At 36.7% G+C, this 20,273-nt stretch overlaps 1 pseudogene; it reads left to right on the top strand.

The window, feature by feature from the left end:
• Positions 1–4,488, top strand: part of LOC149227034 (putative lactoylglutathione lyase pseudogene) — a 31,898-nt pseudogene extending 27,410 nt beyond the window's left edge.
• Positions 4,489–20,273: the final 15,785 nt, after the last annotated feature.

Raw genomic sequence — 20,273 nt, 5'->3', positions numbered from 1 at the left:
TTCTAGATGAGCACCTCTTTTCCATCTTGGTGTAGTCTCCTTGGTTTGTTGACATAGAAAACTACTTGGTTGTTGGGAGGTTCCCTCCTAAACTATCATACGGGGAGAAAAGCAAGAATATTGTAAGGAAAATCTCTCCTTTCACTTGGATTGGGGGAAATCTCTTCAGAATAGGACCATATTAGATCTTGAGGAGATGTGTAAGAGAAGAGGAGGTCTTTGACATCCTCTCAGCGTGTCATGATGGGCCTTGTGGAGGTCATTTTTCTGCAAAACAGACAACCTTTAAAGTTTTACAGGTTGGTTACTATTGGCCCACTCTACATCAAGATGCAAGGAGATACATCAGTAGATGTGATCAGTGCCAAAATACAGGAAAACCCACACCCATGGATGAAATGCCCCTACAACCTCAAGTGGCCATAAGCCATTTGACAAGTGGGGCATAGATTTCATTGGGCCAATTGATCCACCATCAGGAGAGAAAAAGTACTTCATTGTGTGCACTGATTACTTAACAAAGTGGGCTAGACAAAAGTAGTCAAAGAAACAACTAAGCAGAAACTGGCATAATGTTTAAGAAAAAACATCCTCTACAAGTTTGGGTATCCAAGGGAGGTAGTCATTGATCAAGGAGTACATTTCACATCCAATTTGACTGAAGATCTCATGAGCTAGCACCATATGAAGCACACGAAATCCACTGCCTATCACCCTCAAGAAAATGGGCAAGTGGAGGTCAAAAATAGAGCATTGGAGAGCACCCTCACTAAGATTGTTAGCAGCAACAGGAAAGATTAGGCAGAGAGACTAGTAGAGGCCACTTGGGCCTACAACAACACTTGGAAATCCACCACTAGGTTCACTCCATATGATTTGGTTTATGGGAAGAAGGCTTTTCTTTCTATTGAGTTTGAATATAACACTTTGATAATGGAAGCTCATTTGAAATTAGATGTCACCACAACACAACAAGAAAGGAGGCTCCAACTAAATGGCTTAGATGAGTTCAAAATGCAAGCTCTCCTACACAATGAATCCATACAATTACAAAGGGAGGTCTGGCATGACAAGCATATCAAGGAAAAGACTTTTCAAGAGGGGGATCGGGCCCTACTCTATGATTCTAGGTTCAAAGATTTTGAAGGTCAATTTATCCTATTATAAGCTCCCATAACTTCATACTCCCAATGGTCTATGCATTGGTCAAGTCCCTTGATGGTCAAATTTTGATTTAATCCATAAATTTTCCTTCTTTTCTCCTCTTTTATTTGTCCCTTTAACGATAAGGAGACCATCTAGGGCTTGGTGGGAAATTTTAGGGAGGAGGAAATTTTGAATTTCATCTAGACAAGATTCTTCCTTAGTGTCTCTCCTAGGCATCCACAACTTTTGAGTGAATTTCGACAGTGGAATTTCAATATAATTGATGCCCTGGCTAGTATACCAAGAGGGAACCCTAGAAGCTAATCCTTCAACTTAGGGATTCCTTGAAGGCTTGACCTTTAGTACTTGTTAAAGTATATTTTTCATAGCCTTTTCTCTTGTCTACCTTGACCTTGGATGTACCTTTATCTTATTACATATCTCAACCCCAGGTCTCGTGTAACCATCTATTTAAAGGGGCTTTTCATGGAAAGCCTTACTAGCTTCTCCCAAAGATTGCACTTTTATTGAGCCTTTCCATTGAATGAGACACCTTGCCTCACTTCAAGCCTATCATAGAGACATTTGTCACAAGTGAGGAATATTGGGACTCCTCCTGTCGGTGAAAATCTAAGGGACTTAGGTTGTGGTGACAATGGGCCTTTGTCCCATCGTTGTCATTTGGTCTAGTAGCTGTCCCTTAGGTACCCATCCTAGGACAAGGCATCTACAAGAGCTTCACTATTGACAACAGTGGAATCAAGTACAATATGAAAGGATTGCATGTGGAGTTGAAAACATTTCTTCATAAATAACTCCAGGGGTGGCTTTTGCAGTGTCACTATAGCAGTAATCTATATCAAGCATCTTTTCAATACAAGGGCAGATCAGGCAAAGAATTTTGATCATCTACTACAACAGTAAGGCACTCAAGGTTTCATCATCCGCAATTCAGAGACATTTTACATTGTACAGTTGTAAATTCAAAGTCTTGTAAAAGTTGTAAAGACATTTTTTTTGTACAAGGAGTTGTGGGAGTCATTTAGTCTAGGTGTTTGTTGTTGGGACAAGGGTTTAGGTCTTAGGGTTTTGGCCAGTTGAAGTGAAGTCATTATATATCATTATAAGTGGACCATTATCCCTGGTACGAGAGTCCACAATATTGTATTAATTTTTTGTCATTTCAGGGTGGTAGGGTGGTGCTAGAGCAAGTTGTAGCTTGCTAGGGTGTTGGAGCATCCTTTCAGCTAACTGCTAAAAAAACCATGGCATTAGGGCATCCTTCCAGTGGGAGCTGGAGAAGAATGTTTTTCTAGAGTTCTAGGAAGTTGGGGCTTTCTTTTCAGTTGGAGCTGAAGATTAAAATAACTTATTAGAAAAGCGTCTGGTGGTTTTTGACCTGGAGGGGGTTTTCCACCTAGAAATATTTGTGTTCACTATCTACTATTTATTTATGGTTTTTAAATACTACTGAAGATTAACTAATGCTATGAAAAGATTAATAAGTTACTAATTGCTAAGAATATTGATTCACCCCCCTCTCAGCATTTCCAACACTCAAATCCATAATAATAAGGGCCTGAGATTGAAGAAGCCATTAGGTTAGATTTTTATTGCAAATACTCGGTTAATGAGAAGGAAGATAATTTGCTCTTGATGGTTGGTGTGCAGGTAGTTTTGGGACATACATGATTGCCATGGACCAAAAAACATATAATTTAATTGAAGCTGACTATCTAGGCAATAGGTTCAAAGACATTAAAAATCCTTCTTTAACATTTGTTGATTAATAGTTTTCATAATCTGAAAGGTGTTGAGATTGCAAGAAAGGCTAGAAGCATACAAGAACACATTCTATTCTGACTTTAGTCCAACCGACAATGGATGTGGCCTTATCTGCCCTCACAATGTCAACTGTTCAGTTTTGCTTGGGGCAATAATGTTCTGGGGCTGCTTGTAGCATCTTATCAGCAAACGTGCAGGTGATTGGTATCTAGCAGACCTTCATAGCAATGACTTCAAAGGCCTGTATGGGCATAAGGTGTTTGTAGCTATTTCTCATATTCTGTGTGATGGGTTGTACAACCTTGTCAAGATAATAAGCATCACTAGTAAGGAAATTTATACCCAGTATGCTAAATGAAATGCCATTCCTCTCATTAATAATGTTCAAGTTAATGATAATGCAAAAACAGTGAAGGAACAAAGGCAAGAGGAGATATTTATGAAACACAGAATTCCATTTTAGGTAGCAGCTGCTAGTAATGTTGGTTTTGCAGCAATTTCTGTTGGATTAATACCTTCCACTTTCCCTCCCCTCAAATGGTACTCGGTACTGATTTCCTATGTTGTGGACCTAGCTTTTGCATTTTACAACTCATATGGAGCAGGTCTAATATTTAATACAGTTCCAGTCTTGGTGTATGTAATTAGCAGTGAGTGTCCTTGCATTTTACAATTCATATGGAGCAGGTTTGGTATTTAATACAGTTCCAGTCATGGTGTATGTAATTAACAGTGAGTGTCCTTCCTGTCCGCATTCCTCCATCAACAAATATCCTCCAAATGTTTGTGGCTCTCAATTTTTACTCCTTCAACAGATCATGGCCCTAGAGTTTATAATGCAGAGACTGTTTTTATAAATCCAAATGTGGCAGTGACAACAATAAAGCCTTCAGATATGGAGTTAGTAATTTAGAGAGAAACATTAAAATTCTATACTGGATGTTTCATGCTTAGGAATGAAGCTGTTAAGACTTTCCCAAGGAGAAATACTCAAATGCTTTCCTTGGATATGGACCAGAGGACTCTCATTTTGTTTAAAAGTTGGCATATAATTATGAAGTCAAAAGTTACAATATTGAAACAGGGTTTCGACACTTTGCAATTGCAATTGGAAATATTTCCAAGCTGGTTGAAGACATTCAAACGAAAAGAGGTAATATCAAAAGAGAACCAAGTCATGTTAAATAGTTAAAGGGGAGAGCACAGTGATAGCTTTTGTGAAGAATCTAGATGGTTACAGTTTGAGCTTGTTCAAATAGGTCCAACAACAGAGCCACTTTGTCAAATCATGCTTCGTGTTAATGATTTTGATCGATCCATCAACTTTTATGAAAGCATGTGGGATGAAACTCCTAGGAAAATCAGGAATACACCAGAGGCAATGCATATGCACAGGTTGTCATCAACACAGATAATGTATACAAGAGTGTAGAGGTTGTTCGGGTAGTTACATATGACATTTCTTGGGAACTCAAGCTCCTTCGATTTAGTAATTTAAGACCATGCAATAAAGAATTTGAGTTTCCTCGTTACACCATTGTTATTTTAACAACCTAGTTAGAGAAAATTAAAAAATAGCAAATTTCTTCATTCATATGCCATTGTTAATTCGTTATAAAGCACTCTTGATCCATGAGGAGTCATCCCTGTGTATTTCCAAGATGTTCAAGCCAAATCTCAGGTTATTCCACAAGTAGAGAGGAGAGTTTTAAGATAGAATTAGTGTACTTAGTGCCACACTTCTCATAAGGTTATCCATTTGCATGAAAATATGAAAGATCAGAGGGAGACAATGAAGTAAATAGTGCTTCCACTATTTTTACAATTATTCTCTGTAATTCGTTTAATCCCAGTGGTAAATTATTTTAATGAGGTCTAGAAAGTCTGGTAATATGTCTCATTAGGAGATTATTATTATTAATTCAAACACAATGCTCAATGATATATAGTATAACAACTGGTCAAAACAGATGGCAAAGCATATCTTGGACTTTGAAGATCATCTCCAGGTTTTATGGCAACAGTGGAACATATATCTCAGATTTCAAGGAGAAGGATCAGCAGGTTGAGGATTATTTCTAGAAATTCAATGAGTATCTTCAGACAGGTTTAAAGCATTCAAAGGACACGACTGGCAGAATACTCAACAACTGTGGATTTTTTTCCACATTTGAAAGCAATCAACTCTTTTCAGTTCCTGATTTTATGCACCAAATCAGAGATTTGTCTATTTTAAGTTTGTTAGATTTTTATTCCTAAAGCTTGTAACAGCTTGTAGCTTTGTAATTTCTTATAAATATTATCATTTAGAATGTAATAGGGGTTGGATTTTGGGGCCAAAACTTGTAAACTATATTTTGAAGACTTTCTTTTTTCAGAAGTTTGAATCAGAGGATTCCTACCTCAGTTTATGGTAGTATGTTATCTTCTGTGAGTGTGATTTCTTTGTATTTTCCATAATTTGTTCATCTAGACACTGAGATTGTGTGGAACATAGGAGAGGCAAAGCTAAGAATCAGCTTCCCTCATTTCCCTCGGTGATGTTATGTTCAACACTGAGATTATAATACAGGCGGATTATCAGTATTATCCCTCTGCACTTATAGATTGTCACCCTAATTCTATACAGTTGAAATGTGTACTATTGTTGAGCTATTGAAGGATCTTCTTTACGCTTTCTAGTCCTATCAGGTGATTTATATGTTCAGATTGAATATAGATGTTGTTTGATATCTTATAAGTCTTCCATTCTCATCTTTCAAGTTGTTATTATTCTATCATGGTTGAATGCTGGCATTTTGGTTAAACCTTTAGAGAGATAGGTCTTTGCCTTAAAGCAATGAGTTTAACCCATTAGTGACCACCTATCAACAAACCCCCAACATACAAATCTGACCACTGTGCTTAAAATGCTATTGTTCAGTGACGGTGAACAGTAAATAAGCCTCATAATATTTGAGGGAGCCCCCTCTAGTTCAAGGGCCAGGATGGGCCTAAAGCAGGTTTGTTGTTTCCTTGGAACAGTTTCCCAGCCAAAAACTGTCTTCAAGGAGAGATACAACAATAGGTTCAAACACATAGAGATAAAGTACCACTTCATCACAGATAGGGACCAGAGAGGTGTTGTGAGGTTACAATACATTATACATATCCACAGATGAGCAAGTGGCAAAAATTCTCACCAATTCCCTAGTGAAAGAGAAGTTTGTGTTCAACAGGGATAAGCTGGAATGGTGGAAAATCCCTTCCTTGGTAGGAGAGAGTATTGATGTCTATAGCATCAGAAGGTCTTCTACATAGGTTGTGTTTAACATGCAAGAGAGTCTTCTTTAGGTTTTTGTTTGAGAGGAGCAAGTATTATGATTTCTTTCCTAAGTTTTACCTTAGGAAAAGCACACATTAATTAATTTATTGATAAATGTTGGCTATTGGGCTAAAGTTTCTAAGGATAAATAATTTAATTATTTAAGTGACTTAGATTAGATCTAATCTCCACCGTTGATCTAATAGGATTAGGATTTAATCCTAGAACTCTATCACTTTGGAGATTAGGTATTTGACTCAATAAGAAATTATAAAGGGAACCTAACAGAGAGGTTGAAAACACAAATCACAATTGAGGAAGTGATTTTCCCAAGGACCTAGAGGTTCAATTGACTAAAGAGAAGAAAGTGTGCAAGAAGGGTTTTCTGGAAGGAAAATTTGTAGAGGTCAAGATTGAGGAAAGAGAAAAGTCAAGATTTGCAGAGAGTCTGAGATTCCTGTGCAGGCCAAGACTTCCCAAGCATAGCCATAAGGGCTAGGAGGGCCTATATTTGCAGGGGGAGGCCGAGATTTTACCAAGGCTGAGATATTCTCCAAAGCAGCCAATTTCATGAGATTAAATTTTCCTTAGGCTGAAAATCTAGAGAGCCATTTCCAAGTTTAATTATTGTTGTAATTTCTATGTATTTCTCTATGGGTCAAGGCTCTAAATTTTCCAAAAAACTAATGTGAAGGAAGATTTGATTGGGCAGATTTGTGTTGTTTGTAATTGATTTTTCTAAGTACTTTTTGCTGCAAATTTATAATGAAAAGTTAAAAATAATAGTGTGTTTATTTTCAGTTGTTCAGAAAATTAATTTAATAGTGAAATAATTCTAGGGATAAATTATAAAATAATTGCTATGTGAAATAGATGGGCCTTTTCCATCAAGCATTCAACAATAGATGGACCACAGTCAAAAAGGGAAAACAACTCTTAGATAAATTCTAGGAGCCAAGAAAACTGAGAATGAAACTATTAAAGAATTCACACAAAGGTTTCATGGAACAATGTGTTGCATCCAAATTATTCATTATTCATGCTGATAGATTAGATTACATTTAGCTAACCTTTTCTTTTCAGTATGCTTTTATGTATCATATAAATGCAAGGGTGATGATCAACAACTCATACACATGCTAGTAAACAAGTTGATTTGAGTGTCCGAGTAACAAGTTTGTGAGCCTAGGAATTGTCAGGGTTCTCATGAACTCCCTATTCGAGCATATGTACAATGTGCTCTATGGTGAGCACATGTCCCTAAGTTGGAGCCAAATGTTACCCACCAAAAATGGGTAACCCATAGGAGAAAAATTTTCTCCTACTTTGGACAGCCAGCCAGCAGCGCTATATTTGTTGATTATATGATTGCACTGAGAGGTGCTTTACAACCTAGTATGGTAGCAATCTTGTAAAGTGTTATGTAATGTTATGTTGACGCAGTCAAATTATTTAAAATTAAATTAAAGTTAAATCCATTTAACATTTAACACTTAGATCCATTTAATAAAATAAAAACAATAATAAATTGATAATTAACTTTATAATAAAAAATAGCATCAACAGGTATGGTCCATGCCCCAAAAACCATTTGCACATTCAAAAAATTACTCCACGCCAACACAAATAAAGTCTAATTTTTTTACCTTGTCTTGAATATAAACAAAGCTATTTAATTAGGTTTTCTAATTTATATCTACTTTTAGCAAAGAGACAACTTCCAAAATATCTTAATTAAAGAAGGTACCTTTCCTATGTTCCCAACAACACATTGTTGGAGAGCCCATTATGTAAGTGGACCTTGATAGTAAAAAATGCTAGTCCTCTCTTATCTGAATCAGTTATGAAATAATATAAATTAAGCCTGAGATTCAATTATTTTATATTTTATGGTTAACTAGTCATAATATATATAGTGAACAAAAGCACTTCTTCAAGCCTTTAGGCAAGGTTGGATCCTAGGACAGAGAGAAATTAGCACCACCACTGTGGAGGGCCTTATAAAAAATGTGGAGGGCCTTATAAAAAATGGTTGTAACATCAATTGGAAGAAAAGTATTTCCTATATTTTCCATGAAAAAGAAATATTGTAGCAATGGAGGTAGAAACATGGCGAAGGCTCCCAAATGACATATTGGATATGATTTTAGCAAGGTTTCCCGTGAGGATTCTTGGAAAAATGAAGATTGTCTGCAAAGAGTGGAAATATCTACTCTCTTCCCATGATGCCTTCAGAGGACTTGATCCATTTTGGTCGTTGCGTTCCACCCTAGGGTTTTTGATTCAAATCCATTGGGATTGAAAAGATGACATGGAACCTTGGGTTATAGAAGGACGTGGTTCAAACATGTGCATGCAAGTTGCCACTCCATTGTCACGCTAGAGGCAGGATGATGCATCGATTGCAGTGACCCAACAATCTGTAGTTGATGCATCTACTGTAGTAACTTTGACAATCTACGGTGTTTGCTATGATCTGTGGTGTCTACACTAGTAGGAAACATAATTTGTAGTAATTTTCTTGTTTAAATTGATTTTTAATTATGATAAAGAATGAAAATAAATTGGCCCACACCGGAGAAATAAATTCACTGATAGCTGAATAACGATTCTATAATGCGGAATAAACACTTAAAAGAATCGAAAACTTGAATGCCCAAGAAATCACAGCTCTGACCATTGATGTTATTCACACTCCGTTTTATTTTGTACACAACCGCCTAGATCTTTCTACACCACCTCAACAACACTTTACGCTTTATCAAGATTGGAAACCAACACCCTTCAAAATCTTTTCTTTGCCTATATTGCCTGTCATGGAAAGTGACGATGGAAGAGAAGATGGAAATCGCATAATGAATATCTGCAAGCCCAGCAAAATAGTGGCACAGTATTACCCTTAGAGAGACTAACAATTACTGCAATGTCAGAGCCAAATGGAATGGATGAAGTCTCACATGTGACCAGGGCAATTATTGGGCAACATGCGATATCATGATTTTTCAAATGATCAAATGGGCATCAATAGAGAGTGGAAATTACATGGGAAAGTGTGGACATAAATCAGTTAGACCACATCAAATACACACGCTACACCACACAAACATATATACAAATTTTCCACACACAAAACTAATGCTTCCCAATGAAAACAAAAGCCTGAAAGTAGCAGTGCTAAAATCCTATGGTCGGATCAAAAAAAAATTTGAGTGAAAACTACAAAGCCCTTAGATTTACAAAAATTCACCCAAAAACTCTCATCCATGTGGCACTTCCAAGATCTGCTCACTCTAATTTGATGGTGTAGGCTAAAGGGATTGAGTTAGTGAGCTTGGGGACCAAATAGAATATTTATATCCAAGCTTCCATCAAGCTTTTGTTGGCTATGTGTCAAGTGTTCCACAGATCATGGTACAGAACTGCAGAGGGAGTAATGGACCACTCCAGGAGCTCCCAACAAGAAATTAATTAACTAAAAATAGTTTTCGTAATTGAAGGAAATAACTGTAGTTGGTTTCCGTAATTTAAGGAAATGACTGCAGTTGATTTCCAGATTATCTGCGGCCATTGGGAGAGGGAGCTTAACATTCTCCCACTTGGTCCATACTTCTAATCTTAATGTCTCATCTTAAAACCCATGATAATCTGTATTAAGTAATAGATACATGAATCATGGCGATAAGTCATTTAATGATGAGTATTATCTTCCATGTATTACTATGCATTTATTTCTATTAAAATTTTATGTGGCAACAATTTCTCAATGAATAAGCCTTATGTTTATTCTTGGCCCTACACAGATGAATTCTCTCAAATCAAATTAAGGTGCACATAAATATGAGGAAAACATCACAATAACTAATAATTTCATTAAAATAACATTGTCCATACATTGAGAAACTATATAATGGAATCAAGTCCCATATTCATTACATGATCCTTGAATTTAAATGGTGGCATACCCTTAGTCAAAGGATCATCGATCATCAGCTCAGTGCTAACGTGCTCAATGTCCACTTTCTTTTCTTTAACACGTTCCCTTATAGCTAAATACTTAATGTCAATGTGTTTATTTCGACTCCCACTTTTGTTGTTTTTAGCCATAAAAACAGAAGTTGAATTTTCGCAATACATTCTCAATGGCTTAAAGATAGAATCCATAATTCTAAGCCCAGAAATGAAACTCTTAAGCCACACACCATGTAAAGTAGCCTCAAAGTAGGAGACGAACTTGGCTTCCATAGTGGAAGTGGCAATCAAGGTCTGCTTGGCACTACTCCATGATACAACTCCACCGGCCATCATAAAAATGTATCCTGATGTTGATTTGCATGAATCAACACATCTAGCAAAGTCAGAATCTGAGTAGCCAATTACTTCCAAATTTTCCGTAAGTCTATACATTAGCATATAGTTTTTGGTTCCTTGAAGGTACCTCATTACTTTATTTGCAGCTCTCTAGTGGTCTAAACCTGGATCACTCTGGTATCATCCCAACATTCCCACAACAAACACAATATCAAGTCTTGTGCAAACCCGAGCATACATTAGGCTTCCGACAATAGAAGCATATGGAATATTTTTCATTTGTTCCCTTTCAAAGTCATTCTTCGGGCATTGGTTCAAATTGAATCTATCACCCTTCACAATGGGAGCTACACTTGGTGAACAATCCTTCATCCGAAATCTCTCTAAAATTTTATTAATATAGGTTTCCTGAGACAGACCCAAGATGCCTCGAAATCTATCTCTATGGATCTTAATTCCAATGACATAAGATGCCTCACCCATATCCTTCATATCGAAATTTTTAGAGAGGAATTGTTTCACCTCATGCAGCAAATCCTTATCATTGGTTGATAGCAAAATGTCATCCACATATAAAACAAGAAAACAGATTTTGCTCCCACTGACTTTTAGGTATATACATTGATCCATAATGTTGTCTACAAAACCGAAAGAAGAAATTACATTATGGAATTTCAAATACCATTGGTGGGATGCTTGTTTTAAACCGTATAATGATTTCTTCAGCTTGCAAACCAATTTCTCACCATCTATAGAGGGGAATCCTTCAGGTTGTTTCATGTAAACATCCTCCTCTAGATCTCCATTAATAAATGTTGTTTTCACATCCATTTGTTGCAACTCCAAGTCAAAATGGGCTACTAATGCCATAATCACACATAAGGAATATTTCTTAGATATAGGAGAGAAAATCTTCGTGTAATCAATTCCTTCTTTCTGAGTGAATCCCTTAGCAACAAGTCTTGCCTTGTATCTCTCAATGTTAACCAATGAGTCTTTCTTTGTCTTAAATACCCATTTACATCTAATGGCTTTTGCACCATTAGGAAACTGAACAAGATCCCAGTCTTCGTTACTCTTTATAGAACTCATTTCTTCCTTCACGGCATCATACCATAATTCTGATTCTTTGGAACTCATGGCTTGTGAAAACGACTCGGGATCATTTTTGGCTCCAATGTTGTAGTTAGATTCTTGCAAATACATAACATAATAATTAGGAATTGTTGATCTCTTTGGTTTAGTAGATCTTATTAATTTTGTACCATTATCTTCTTGAGAAGTATGTGGTTCAACTCGTTGTTCAAAAGTTCTTAACAACTCTTGAACTACCTGATCTACTAGAATGTTGTCAATAGCTTGTGGAACTTCAACAATTGGTTGTTCAACACCAGTTTGTACTTGAGGGGTGCTGTGAACAATAACCAATCTATCACTTGAGGTGGAAGGTTGGGATTCTGAATGATCCTTTTTAGAACCTATGTTCCTAGTTTGATCGCTCCCACTGATCAATTCATTTTCAAGAAACTTTGCATTTCTTGATTCCACAATCCTAGTGCTCTAAGATGGAAAATAAAATATGTAACCTTTAGACCTTTCAGCATATCCTATGAAATACCCACTAATGGTCCTTGGGTCCAGCTCCTTCTCTTGTGTATTATATATTCTCACTTCAGACGGGCATCCCCAAATGCGCATATGTTGCAAACTTGGTTTCCAACCTTTCCATAATTCAAATGGCATTTTAGGAATAGCCTTGGTTGGAACCCTATTTAATATATACATTTCAATCTCAAGTGTTTCAGTCCACAAGGATTTAGGAAGATTGCAGCTGCTAAGCATACTCTGCACCATGTCCAATAATGTTCTGTTTCTTCTTTCTGCTACACCATTTTGGTCGGGTGAACCAGGCATGGTGTATTGGGCAACAATCCCATGCTCTTGAAGAAATTTTGCAAATGGCCCAGGTGCTTGTCCATGTTTTGTGTATCTAGCATAATATTCTCCACCTCTATCTGATCTCACAATCTTAATTTGCTTGCCGCATTGTTTCTCTACTTCAGCCTTAAAGATCTTAAAGGCATCTAATGCTTTGTTCTTTTTATGAACCATGTAGAGATACATATATCATGAGTAATCATCTATAAAAGAGATGCAGTATTTCTGACCATGTGAGTCCGTGTCTAGACTACATATATCAGTATTTATGATCTCTAATATGTTTGAATTGCTATTGGAACCTTTCCTTGACTTGTTGGTCTACTTTCCTTTTATGCAATCCACACAAGTCTCAAAATCAGTAAAATCCATAGTATTAAGTACCCCTTCATTTACCAATCTTTTAATTCTTTCTATGGAGATATGACCTAGTCTCTAGTGCCATAATTTAGAGGAATATTCATTAATAACACATATTTTAGTGCCAGTGTGAACATGCATTGAATCATAAGTGACATTGTCTTGTAAATTAATGCAGTAAAGACCATTAGAAAAAATACCATTCCCAACACAATTAGATTTATAAAATAAACTGAAGGATGTTTCTGAAAAGTTAAAGGAATATCCAAAAGGTACAAGCCTTGAAACTGAAATCAAGTTTCTAGAAAAACTTGGGACATAAAAGGTCTTTTATAATTCTAAAACAAAGCCACTACTTAAAGTTAAATAGCATGTTCCTATAACTTCCACATGTGAGCCCATATTGTTTCTTGATAAGATGCTTTGCTCACTTCCCACTGGCTTCCTTAGGTTTTGCAAACCTTGCAAGGAATTCGAAATGTGAATTGTTCATCCAGAATCAATCCACCAGGTGTTAATATTGACATTAACCATATTAGATTCATAAAAAAAAAACGAGATTGGATTACCTTTGTCCGCAGGCCATTTCTGAAATTTGGCACTTTCCTTCTTCATGTGTCCCTTCTTTTTACAGAAGAAACACTTGGAATCCTTCTTGATATCGGCTTGGGCAGGTACTTTACCTTTCCCTTTCTTATTGGCTTGAGATTTTCCCTTTCCAAGCATTGCCACTCTTCCATCACCAGTCTTTCTTCCTCTTGAACACACATGGTCATGAGTTCATTAATTGACCATTGATCCTTATGTGTGTTGTATGAGATTTTGAAGGGTCCGTATTGGTGCGGAAGGATGTTTAGGATGTAGTGCACCAGGAAGGACTCCGATATTTCAACCTCGAGTTCCTTTAATTGAGCCACAGTGTCCCTCATTTGCATGATGTGCTCGCGTACACCTTTCACACTGGTGAGCCTTAGGGATGAGAAATTCATGATTAGGGTGCTTGCAAGTGCCCTGTCTGAAGTGATGAATTGATCATCAATGGCTTTCAGCAAGCCTCGGACCTTTTCATGCTGATCAATGGAACCACGAATACCAGCTGAAATTTTAGTCTTAATGAACATCATGCTTAGGCGATTAGATCGTTCCAATTGTTCATAAAGCGTGATGTCCGCTGCAGTGCTGGTATTAGTGAGTGATGGTGGTTCATCTTTCCTAATAACATAGTCTATGTCCATCCACCCCAAATGAAGGAGAACTCTCTACTTCTAGACCTTATAGTTATGTCCCTTAAGTTCAAGGATATCACAACAACTTTCAGAGAAATTTTAGGTTGTGCAACTGCATAAAATTAAAGATCACATGCTTATGTTAAATTTGAGGCCTAAAAAAAAATTCATGCTTTACCAATGTAAACCATGCTTAAAATTGAATCTAATGACACAAAAATTATCTGTGGACTAAATTTTCAATTCAAGCAGATTCAATTATTCTTTATGAAAGAATCTATCAAATTATTCACTTAATTCATAATTCTAAAGGGTATATTATGATTATAATTCGATATAAATTCTATCTTAGATTTGAACTTTATGATAAAACTATTAATTCATATTTCTTGTGTTTAAGTTATGAATATTTTATCCTAATTAATTATATAAATATAATAAAAATTCCCGTGGGATAAAATTTATCATATTTAGTATAATTAATTACAATTAATGTCTAAATATTCTTTATGTGATCCTAATCAGTCATAATATATAATATTATTTAATTAGAGATGTTGTGGCTATTCTCTAATAAATTAAAAAATTATATGGGTCACTTGAAAATTATTTCTTTTATGCATAAAAATTAACTTGATATGTGAATAATTATAAATTGCATAAATAAAACTATAGTATTCATGCATAACATTCAATGAGTATACTCATCCAAAATAGCATGTATTAATTAGAGCAGAAATAATTAATTCATGCAAATTAAATATGAGTATAGTTATAAATTTTCACAGCAATTATACATATTGCATATAATTAAACAAAATAAATATTATAAGCATAAAAATTGTGCAAAAATTTAGACATATTTCCAATTAAATGCCTTAACCCAGAAAATTCTCAAATATGGCATTGACCGAGACAGAGATAAAACAAAGGCCCCGATACCAAATGATCACTGAATAACGATTCTATAATGTGGAATAAACACTTTAAAGAATCGAAAACTTGAATGCCCAATAAATCATACCTCTGGCCATTGATGTTGTTCGCACTCCATTGTATTTTGTACACAACTGCCTAGATCTTTTACACCACCTCAACAACACTTTACGCTTTGCCGAGATTGGAAACCAACACCCTTCTAAATCTTTGCTTTGCCTGTATTGCCTGTCGTGGAAATTGACGATGGAAGAGAAGATGGAAATCACATAACGAATATCTGCAAGCCCAGCAAAATAGTGGCATGGTATTGCCCTTAGAGAGACTAACAATTACCATGATGTCAGAGCCAAATGGAATGGATGAAGTCTCACATGTGACCAGGGAAATTATCGGGCAACATGCGATATCAGGATTTGTCAGATGATCAAATGGGCATCAATAGAGAGTGGAAATTACATGGGAAAGTGTGGACATAAATTAGTTAGACCACATCAAACACGCACACTACACCACACAGACATATATACAAATTCTCCACACACAAAACTAATGCTTCCCAATGAAAACAAAAGCCTAAAAGCAATAGAACTAAAAGCCTATGGTCGGATCAAAAAAACAAAATTGAGCAAAAGCTACAAAGCCCTTATATTTACAAAAAATCACCCAAAAACTCTCATCCGTGTGGCACTTCTAAGCTCTGCTCACTCTAATTTGATGGTGTAGGCTAAAGGGATTGAGTTAGTGAGCTTGGGGACCAAACATAAGTATTTATAGCCCAGCTTCCATCAAGCTTATGTTGGCTATGTGTCAAGTGTTCCATAGGTCATGGTAGAGAATTGTAGAGGAAGTAATGGACCATTCCAAGAGCTCCCAACAAGAAATCAATTAATTGAAGATAGTTTCCGTAATTGAAGGTAATAACTGCAGTTGGTTTCCGTAATTTAAGGAAATGACTACAGCCGATTTCCAAATTATCAGCGGTCATTGGGAGAGGGAGATTAACATTCATATCACAATATTCTTAACCAATTCAAATTTGAATAAGTAAATTTATAAAATTACAAAAATAATTTTTAGTATGTAAAAAATTGAGAATAATCCATATATTTAACCAAACTTTGACTATGTTTTGAAAGGAAAACAAATTAACTTAAAGTCAAAACTTATTGACTTTTGTGCAAAAACAAAACTATAATCTGTGTGGGATAGGGATTATTAGTGGTATAGGGATTAATAATAGAGAATAATTAAACCAACCTAGATCCATCTTAACTTTGGATCTATCAAGCATTGAGAGGGATCAAATCTCTCAAGGTGAAAACGTCTTTTTTGAGTGCAAAACTTAAGGAAAGGTTTGCACCTCGAGAGATTTGATCCCTCTCAGTGTTTGATAGATCTGAAGTTAAGATGGATCTAGGCTAGTGATATGCCACATTCCTCCACCATTTGCACCGGTTAGACACCTCTCACCATACAACATTCCTCTTGAAGGAGAATGGGTCGCCACTCACATGGTATTTTAACAATTTTGTAGTCATGTGCTTTTACTTAATGTTTTGGGCATTCTAATGTGGATAAAGGGGTGATATGGATGATTGACCAATCTTGACAATAAACTTGTTCTCTCACCTTACCAGGGTTTTTTTTTAACCCTAGTCCAATGGGACCTCCTTTAATAGCTTACGGTTATAGGAGAGGCACTACTTGGAAACTTGGATTGAAGTAGCATGTCCATAACCACTCCATACTTACCACTCTTCACCATTCCCCTAATTTCACATCCATCCTTCAAGATTTGTTGTCATTCGTTCATTGGGATTGACCCTCGAGAACCTATGAATTGGGATCCGTAAACTACTTTGGGAAACACAAGCTATTAGAAAATGTGAGACCGCCATGTTGAAGAACTATGACATGATGAATACACCATGGCCAAAAAATGCATATAGACTCCATAAGAGTCTAAGAGAACCATGTGGGGAACAAATAGGTGCATCGGGATTAAGGGGAAATGAGGGGAAAAGTACAATAAGTGAGCATCTTTACAGCACCAAACATTGAGTGTTCCAATAAATCATGAGTCTTAATGGGTCCACCTCTATAATAACTCTACCACCATTGAACATAAGAATGTCCATCAAGGCAAGGAGTTACCACCCACCAAAACCGAGTACCATGAATATGAGGCCAAGAGGATCGGCCATGACCATCCACCATCGGGGATATCAGACACACTCTCACATAGTCATCATCCCATAGGGATTTACAGAGTTTTAGACTTGCATTCCTTGGGCTTAAAATGTTGCTGCCAAAAAAAAATCGTGCATATGCACCTCTTCTGAAATGAGGGGTAACAGTTCCAACAATGATCACTCATCATCATCTCTCCTTTATCACTTTCCCAAATAATGGACTTGTTAAAATGTCTTGTAGAATTATGGCTCTATGGATACCTTGTGTGGCCATGCCAACATCACCCCTCTCCTTGTCTCATGGTTCTTCCTCATATTTTGACTTTTCTCTCTTTCACCTTATCTACCCTCTCCTACTTAAGAAGTGGACATTAAAGCCTCCTATCTTTTATGCTTGAGGGATTTGCACATTTTCTATGCATAATCTTTGGAATGCTTAGTTGCAAGTTCACCTTGATGTGGCCAACACATGACCAATGTGAAGGCAACATATTTTTCCCTCATGATGTGTATAATTGAATGTAGGTATCACACCCTTTACCTCTTGCTACTAGTTCACAATTTTGTCACTTTGTTTTTGGTTTTTCTACTAATGATATTTAGTAGTTAGATTTGTTTTTTGCTTTCATAGGCTAGTTATATTTACCATTGATGTCTAGTGGTCATCTCATAGTTGAGGGCCAACTTTATATATCTTTTGGTAATGTTGTTTTCTTAATTGTTTGATAGACTTAACTTGTTATTGCTCATATTGGAATTGATTTGGTATCACTTTGCAAGTAATCTACCAAAAAAACCTTGCGTTGGAGCATGATGGGAGGCTCAATGATTGCAAGTGTTCAATAGGTGTTACCAATCCTACCTTTCTCAAGTAGCTTCTCAACCATGCCCTTTCCTTCCCTTTGATTTGATTCATTGATTTTTTATCTACATCAATTTTTTTGACTTATCTAATTGTTATTTCATTTACCTAGATGTATTAGGCTTGAATTTTTTTCCTAGATAATATTAAACTCATATTTTGACAAGTACCCTAGTGTCTTCTTTCCTTTTCTTCCCTTGGCTCTTGCTTGCTTGAATAACCAAACGATAAGTTTACTCCCTTCCTCCTATCTTTTTGTAGTTAGGCCATGTTGCAGCAAAATCTAGCAAGTCTTATAGAGGGGCACCCAACAAGACAAACACTAGACCAAGTGACAACAATGGGGTAAAGGCCCCCTGTCACCACAGCCAATACCCCCTTTACTTTATGGATTTTCACCAATGGGAGGAGTCCTAGTATATAGGTCACCTAAGGGCTATTCTAAGCTTAGGGGTGCAAGGCAGCACAATAGGCTTCCCAAAGGATGGCTCCACTTAGGAACATGGCACAAACAAGGGTGATAAGGCAATTCACATCCTCTAGAGAAGCCTAATTAGGGCACACTAGACCTAGGGCTTGAGTGATAGCATATGAAATGGAATGGCCCAAGGTCAAGGTGCTAAGAAAAGGTTTCCAACAATGAATAATATCAAGGCAAAGATGCATGAAACCTTTAAGAAGCCCTCAAGTTGAAGCTTAGCCAAACTAGGGTTTTTCCTATGGCAAAATAGCTAGGGCAAAAGAAATTATGGAGAAAAATGGAGAGATTAGCCACCAAGAAGAATGATTTTAAGGCAACCACTTTTACTCGATGTTGAATCCTTCCAATGCCAAAAATTCCCTTCCTAGAACAATTCACACTAAGCCCTAGTTGAGGTCGCTTATCCTTAATAGGGTCGAATTTAAGAAGAGAGAGAAGACGAAATTCAATTAGTGGATAAAATTTAAGTTGATCACTAACTAGACAAGGCTAGTGCCTAGTGCTTAGGTTGATGGAGAGTCTATGGATGCTTAAGATTAGCTAGATCTTGCAAAGGAATAAGGATATTTTGATGCCCTAGCAACAAAATCCTAACTATTATCCTTATGAGGGATCAAAGGCACTTGGGAAAGCTACAACAAAAGCTCACCGAGGGGATTACCATTCACATTCCATATATGAGTAATGCATGCAAAGAGGCTATCTAGATTCTATGCAATTTATCTTCAATAATCAATGGTGCAATAGAAAAATCCTAGATAACCATTAAATTCCATACATTAGACATTAAATGAAATATTCTTCAACAACAAAGCTCACTTACATGATGAAATGCATGAATAATCCACATCATTGATCCAAGATAACTTCTCCAAAGACAAGAAATTAGAAAATAGCTCCAATATACAAAGTACTCTATAGATCACATCTTGCCAAGATACAAAGAGGTCGAAATTCTCCAAGAGAAGTTGAATTAGTCCAAGTGATGATGATTGAAATGAAAAGTACTCTCCTCTATTTTTATGAGGATGAATCATAATATTAGCCTAAAAGCCCCTACTAACAAGTTAAATCATAAGAAACCCTTGGGTTACAAGCCAATGCACTAGCTTTTGATAAAAAGTGCAAAACAAGCCCACACATGTGAGTTGTTAGCCTTCTAGGGTTGAAGTCATGCATAGAAAGGTCACCAAATGCCATGTGCTAGTGCTAGGAGGTGCCAACTATCATATAGAAGCATGTAAAAATCATGATTTAAGGGTTGGCCCTCAAATCCACCCCAATGGCTCCCTATGGTACCAAAATCCAGCTAGGGCACCACAAAATGATCTCGATGGGTCTCCAACAGTCAAAAGTGTCCATCTCTGCTCTAGCGTTGAGGGATTTCTAGGTGCTACTAGCCCTACCAAGTCTTTGAAGGTGATAGCATCCTCATCTAGGCCCTGAATCAACTACCATCCCTCATAAGGTGCTAAGGCCAACCTAGGGGCATGCTGGGTCCAGGTGTGACATCCTAAAGAAACATCAAATCCAGTGCAAAGTGGCATAACATACATGAGTGATATGTTGGTGTTGCTAGGAGGCCGAGGAGTCTCAATGCTTCACTTGATAGTGCCAATATGCCTCTTTAATAGCCTGGGTACCTATGGGTAAGGTGCCTAGGACTATTGAGAAATCAAGGGCAGAGAGATGAGGCAAAAAATTTAATTCGATTTCTCCATATTATTGACAT

The sequence above is a fragment of the Pinus tabuliformis genome, chromosome J (genome assembly GCF_031772625.1).
Source record: "Pinus tabuliformis cultivar Carrire ecotype Pingquan chromosome J, CPIR1, whole genome shotgun sequence".
In the NCBI taxonomy this organism is placed as follows: domain Eukaryota; kingdom Viridiplantae; phylum Streptophyta; class Pinopsida; order Pinales; family Pinaceae; genus Pinus; species Pinus tabuliformis.
The sequence above is the reverse complement of the archived record's forward strand: the minus strand, read 5'-3'. Positions and strand labels throughout refer to the sequence as shown.